Raw genomic sequence first — 6926 nt, 5'->3', positions numbered from 1 at the left:
GATTTAAATAGCTATTTCAAGGATTCTGGAAAAACTACATACCCATCACCAATATCTCCTATTCTGAGTCACCTCCATTTTCTTGGATCCTTTGTTCTGTATCTGGAAGTATTCCTAGCTAATCATTATATCAGTACCTCTCAATGGATTCCACTCTAATTTGCAGATGGGACACTCACTGCCAGCACCAGGTACTCTGCGTATATTACAACTTTCACACTTCCCATGCTCCATCCCTACCCCGCAACAATTCCACCGTCCATTATTGCATCTGTGGATACTCTGGACTCAGAACCCCTATGGGGAAAACTCTCAGGTGCTGATCACATATTGATAACAAGAACTATCCCAGCTCGCCTACCTTTTATTGCTAAATGGGAACTTGACCTTAATATGACCTTCTCTGCAGAACAGTTGGAACAACTCCTTTACTTTGTCCACAAGGCTTCTATTAGCAATGCTTATCAAAGTTAAAATCAAACTTCTCACTAGATGGTATAGGCTTTGGACAGTGCTGGCGAATGTACGTACATGTTGGAGATTCAGAGGTAACACTGGTAGTTTATTTCACATATTCAGGGAGTGTCCAGCCCTGTCCTTTGGTTGCAAGTAACTGACATTGCATATCAACTAACAGATAGAACTATCCACAATTAACCTGAATTGGCAATGCCACACATTTCTATTCTATCAAGGAAAAGATACCGTTAATCCATTACCTGCACCTACCGTGTATTCCGGGTCTCTGGAAAAACGCCTTCCCTTTAATGATAAGGCAACGGTTTGATGGAATAAATACCATCATGGCCACGGAGGATCTGATTTATGCGTGTGTTGGGAGAACAGAAACGTTTAGGAAGACATGGTTCTATTGGATGCAGAAAATCAGTGAAGTGAGTGGACCAGGACTTGTGAGCCCTTACTTTCAGACATGAGGCCTTTCCTAAATCTCTGAAACTATTTTCATACTTTTTACCTCCATCCCTACTTTTTATCTCCTGTTGTTTTCTTCTTCTCTTTCCTACACCCCTTTTTTTTTTTTTTTTTTTTTTTTTTTTTTTTTTTTTATTGTTTCCTATTATTGAAAATGTTCCTCAGTATCCTGTTATTATTAATGAGTGGTTTTGTAAATTGTTCTATTGCTATATATTCATAATATTCATTTAACTGAATGTAAAATGGATATTTTGCATAAAGCTTTTTCGTATTTTTGTAAGTGGTTGCTGAATTAAAAAAAAAATGCATTTCAGAGCTTCTTACCCAATCATCACCCAAAACGACCCCAGACTGTAATTACTATCAAAGGTGAATCAACTTATGAAAGTAAAGGGTCTGAGTACTGATGAGACTGTGAGATTTCAGTTTTTTCTTTTTAATACCTTTTAGATTGTCTAAAATGTAGAATTTAAATGTATAATAATGATGGGAAAAAAAGAATTGAAACCATTGTAGCATCAGGCGCCAACAAAACACAATTAAAAAAAGTAAAGGGGGTCCGAATACTTTCTGTGGTCTCTGTATCCCTTTGTGTCTCCATCTATGGATTATAGTTACCCAAGGAAGCCGTTATCATTCCATCTGAGTTCACCTGCACACAAGATTTGTCCGTAGGAATGGAGGATAAGTTTAGGGAAATGCTGAGATTTCAGGGATCAAATCAGGAAATGCTCCGGAGAGGAGAACATCCATGGAGAGAAGATCCTCATCAGACTCACTAACTGTATATATCACACCTTCCATCACAGATATCACTAATTCTATGTACGAGGAAAAGCCATAAACCATCTAACAGCACTTCAGTGTAAGTAACTCTGCTTCTTATTGTTAAATAACATTTATATGACATATACTGAAGCACTGTATACTGTATAGAGGAGCTGACACTCTAATGTATCCCCACAATCACACACTATTATTATACATTTATATAGCTCTGACATATACCACAGTGCTGTACAGAGATCACTGAGCCAGTCCCATCAGTCTCTGTACAGAGGAGCTGACACTCTAATACCCCCTTCACAGTCATACACTTTTATTATACATATATAAAGCTCTGACATATACTGCAGTGCTGTACAAAGAACACTGAGCCAGTCCCATCAGTCTCTGTACAGCAAGGACGAGCTAGTAGAGGACAGTCAGCAGCTACTGCCCAGCCAAGATCTGTAGGAGACATCTGCTGCTTCCTCCGCTAGGTGGGCAAGTAGTGATGAGGAGAGTGGCGTGGGAGGTGGTGTTGATAGCGGTCAGGCTCCTGATCCAGAGACCATTGAGGAGGACATCAGTGACGTGCATACACTACTCGATGTTGATGAAGCCGATTGCACTAGGGAGCCGGGTGAAGAAGGGGCATTATCATCATCAGGAGAAGAGGGTGGCAGCTTGCCCGAGGCATCGGCTGAGCCAGCAAGGCGGTAGCATGGCTGGTAGTCAGCAGAGTGGCAGCAGTAGAAGGTCGCGAGCAAAACGAGCCCGGTGTAGACCACCTGCTTCGCAGCACCCTACCTGCCCAGGAAGTAGTGGTGCAGGGGTTCATGGAGGCAGCGGCGGTAGCAGTCAGTCAGTGTGGAGTGTTGGGGGGAAAATCACCTACTCAGCAGCCTGACAGTTTTTTGTTAAGCGGCTGGAGGAGGTTAACATGGCCATATGTAAAATTTGTGGGCAGAAGGTGAAGCATGGCCAGGGTGCCAATCTTGGCAACACAGCCCTGTATCAACATATGCAGCATCACCATAAAGTGGCCTGGAAGAACTGTGGCTCCGATGTGGTAGTCAAGACTGCCGCAGCAACCTCTGCATCACCTATTGGCATGCACCGGCTTTCAGGCAGTCAAGGCTCCACCACCTCAGCCAAAGGGAGCTGTATGTCATTTCCATCTTCTGCTGGTCCAGATGCTCCTGCTCCTCCTACTCCTCGTCAGTCATTCCATCAGCAGTCGATCACCGAAGCGGTGAGCCAACAGACAACAGTATGCGTGCACTCATCCAACGGCGCAGAAGCTGAATGTGGTCCTGTCCAAGTTGCTGGTGCTGCAGTCCCTCCCTTTCCAAGTGGTGGACTCTGCACCTTTTAGAGAACTGATGACTTGTGCCGAGCCGAGGTGGAGAGTCCTAAGCCGTCATTTCTTCACAAAAAAGTCAGTACCAGTCCTGCACTAATGTTGAACAGAAGGTGGGCCAGTCCTTGAGCCTGTCGGTGTCTGTCAAAGTGCACGGCAGCGCTGATTTGTGGAGCTGTAACTACGGTCAGGGAAAATACATGTCCTTTACGGCTCACTGGGTGAATATGATTCCTGCACATCCACACCATCAACTTGGCCAGGTGACACCACTTTTGCCTCCACATTTTCACGCTGCTGGTCCTGCGACAACGTCCGCCTCTGCCTCCTCATCCTCCACCGTGTCCTCAGCCTCCACTGCAGGGACAATTCACAGTGCCCCTCTAGCATACCACATGTGCAGGGCACAGCCCTGTCACACTGTTCTGCACCTGGTTTGCCCGGGCGAACGGAGTCACACAGGGGAGGAACTGCTCCGTGTGATTCATCAAGAGATCGAATCATGGCTTTCTCCACGACAACTCAAAGTCGGAACCATGCTGACCGACAACGGGAAGAACATTGGGTCAGCGCTGCGTCAAGGTAGTCTGAGCCATGCACCCTGCATGGGACACGTGTTCAATCTGGTTGTCAAGCAGTTCCTGAAGTCTTCCACGCATCTGCAAGACATCATAAAAATGGCCAGGAAACTTTGCATGCACTTCAGCCACTCGTACACCGCAAAGCACACCCTCCTTGAGCTGCGGTGGCGGAATGGCATCCCCCAACATAGGCTGATATGTGACGTTTCCATCCGTTGGAATTCCACCCTCCATATGTTGGACCGACTATACGAACAGAGAAAGGCCATCAACAAATTCTTGAATATCCAAGCAGATAGGTGTACTCCCATGTGTACCTTTGATGTCAGCCAGTGGCAGCTCATGCGTGACACCTGCCGTTTGCTCAGGCCCTTTGAGGAGGCCACGTTATTTGTCGCCAGGACTACGAGATGAACAACGTCATTCCACTACTTCATGTCCTGGAACAGATGCTGGTAAATCTGGCTGGTCAGGGGACTGGAGACGTGGCGCCTAGATCTCACAGCCACATGAGCCCTGTGGGGGCTGAACTGGAGGAGGAGGAGGAAGACATTGGATCAAAGGCAATGTATAGCCAAGTGGATAGTTTTTCTCCTCAGGTGACAGGAGAGGAGGAGCAGGAGCAGTCAGAGGAGCAAGAGGGATATGAGAAGGACGAGACAGAGGACCCAGACACACCGTGGCAATATGCAGTGGAGATGGAAGCAGGGATTCCGTCCGAGTTGCAGAAATAGCCTGCTGCATGCTCACTTGCTTGTGCAGTGACAGCCCAATTGTCACCATTCGGCAGAGGAATGACTTCTGGCTTTCCACCTTGTTGGACCATCACTACCAGTGCAAAATGGGGGCCTTTTTTACACCCGCTGGGAGGGAGGACAAATTGAACTACTACAGAGACATCCTATGTAGTCAGTTGGCCGCTGCCTATCTGTGCCATCGTCCATCCTCTCGCAGGTCTGACTGGGGGGGGGGGGGCTTCTCCACTCAAGTTCCACTGCCATGACTGTTGTTGAGGGGTGGGGTGGCAGGAGCAGAACCAGCTCCATCAGCAGCAGCCTCAGTTTAGAGTCGCTGATGAGCAGCTTTCTACACCCGCATAGTGAAGGAACTACTGACCAGCAGCTAGACATAGAGCAGAACCTGAACCAGCAGGTGGTGGCATACTTGGAGTGCACCCTGCCAGCAGTCATTGAAGATCCGCTGGACTACTGGGCAGCCAAACTGGATTTGTGGCTGCAACTGGCTGAGTTTGCCCTGGAAAAGCTGTCCAGCCCAGCCAGTAGTGTGGCATCAGAGTGGGTGTTTGGTGCGGGGGCCATAGTTACCCCAAGAAGAACTCGCCAGTGCACCCAAAATGTGGAGAGACTGACCTTTGTAATGATGAATCAGGCGTGGATCAGCCAGGATTTTCACCTACCAATGCCTGATGCATCTGATTAGATGATTCATGCCGCCTGACCCAAACCTTGACAAAAGAGACCAGTTTCTTCTGGCTACCTGCCTCAGCTACTACTCTGATGCTGCCACCCGCCTTATGCCACACATCAGATGCCAAGTGCTCCTTCTTTCACCCACCTGGTATTGCCACCCACCACCCCAGTCTGTCACCGGGTCACTTTGTGGTCTCTTGATGCTGCTGCTGCCATCTCCACACTGTCATCTTGCTGCTCTGTGGTCTCCTGATGCTGCTATTGCCATCTCCACACTATGACACCTTGCGGCTCTTGGTCTCCTAAAGCTGCTGCTGCCACTTTAACACTATGTCCTTGTGCCACTCTGTGTCCTACTGATTCTGCTGCCACCTCCACACTCTGTAATTGTGTCACTCTGTGGCCTCCTGATGCTGACGCCACCTCCACACTCTGTATTTATGCCACTCTGAGGTCTCCTGATGTTGCCTCCACTTCCACGCTATGTCATTGTGCCACTCTGTGTCCTACTGATTCTGCTGCCACCTCCACACTCTGTCCTTGCGCCACTCTGTGGCCTCCTAGTGCTGCCGCCACCTCTAGACTCTGTACCTGTGTCACTTTGTGGCCTACTGATGGTGCCGCTAACTCCACACTATGTCCTTGTGCCACTCTGTGGCCTCCTGATGCTGCTGCCACCTCCACACTATGTCATTGTGCCACTTTGTGGCCTCCTGATGCTGCCGCCACCTCCACACTATGTTCTTGTGCCACTCTGTAGCCTCCTGATGCTGCTGGCACCTCCAGACTCTGCCATTGTGCCACTCTGTGGCCAGTTATCCCTGTGGTAAATTTTCTGACACCTCCTGCTCCTAACCCAAAAGTAGGAAGGATTAAGAGACTCCACTTTCACAGTCTGTATTCAGACTGAAAATAAAGATCAAGCGAGCTTTTGCCCTTTTGTTCTAAGGGAGTTCCTGTCCTCCCAGAGCTTGCCTTAGGACACCCGCATTACCGTTTAATAGGTGTACCGTCCCAGTCAAACTCCCCACCTGTCACTGTCAGAGCAGGTCGCACTCAGTGTGCGCTGGGCGCTTGGAGCCGGAAACGAGAGCCCCTCGAAGTCAAGTCCCCGCCTGATGCCACACATCAGATGCCAAGTGTTCCTTCTTTCACCCATCTTCGTCAGCTGGTACTGGTGTTGCCGCCCACCACCCCACTCTTTCACTGGGTCACTTGGTGGTCTCCTGATGCTGCTGCTGCCATCTCCACACTATGTCACCTTGCCACTCTGTGGTATCCTCCTGATGCTGCTGCTGCCATCTCCACACTATGTCACCTTGCCACTCTGTGGTCTCCTCCTGATGCTGCCGCCACCTCCAGACTCTCATTGGGCCATTCTGTGGTTACCTCATGCTGCTTCCACCTCACCACTATGTCATTGTGCCACTCTGTGGACTTCTCAAGCTGTTCTCCCGGAGAGACACACCCACACCAGCTCAAACACCAGAGCAAGTCTCACAGGTATGGAACATAGGAAGAAGGTTACCTGAAAGACAGGACCCGGCGCCCGTGCCTGCGATTAGGAGCAGTGGCGCCGGCACGACCTGCAGTGCTAACAGCCGGCCTTCCCCTATGCTCCTTTTCTTGCACGTTACAGGCCTAATTTTCTACCACTGTCTGTGTATTGACCCCTTTGCACCTCTTTCCACTTCAAACCTGATACCCTTGGCTGCCCATTTTAGCTTTATTCCTGACTATGCATCTCTTTGTATGCTACCTGTGTACTGACCTCACTGACCCTTACTACAATGGACTTCATGCTACAATAGCTTCATGCAGCTATTGGACTCTAGGCCTATTTCCAGGTCGTAA

Source organism: Pyxicephalus adspersus, chromosome 1 (assembly GCF_032062135.1).
Source record: "Pyxicephalus adspersus chromosome 1, UCB_Pads_2.0, whole genome shotgun sequence".
In the NCBI taxonomy this organism is placed as follows: Eukaryota; Metazoa; Chordata; class Amphibia; order Anura; family Pyxicephalidae; genus Pyxicephalus; species Pyxicephalus adspersus.
This window is presented reverse-complemented; position numbering follows the sequence as displayed.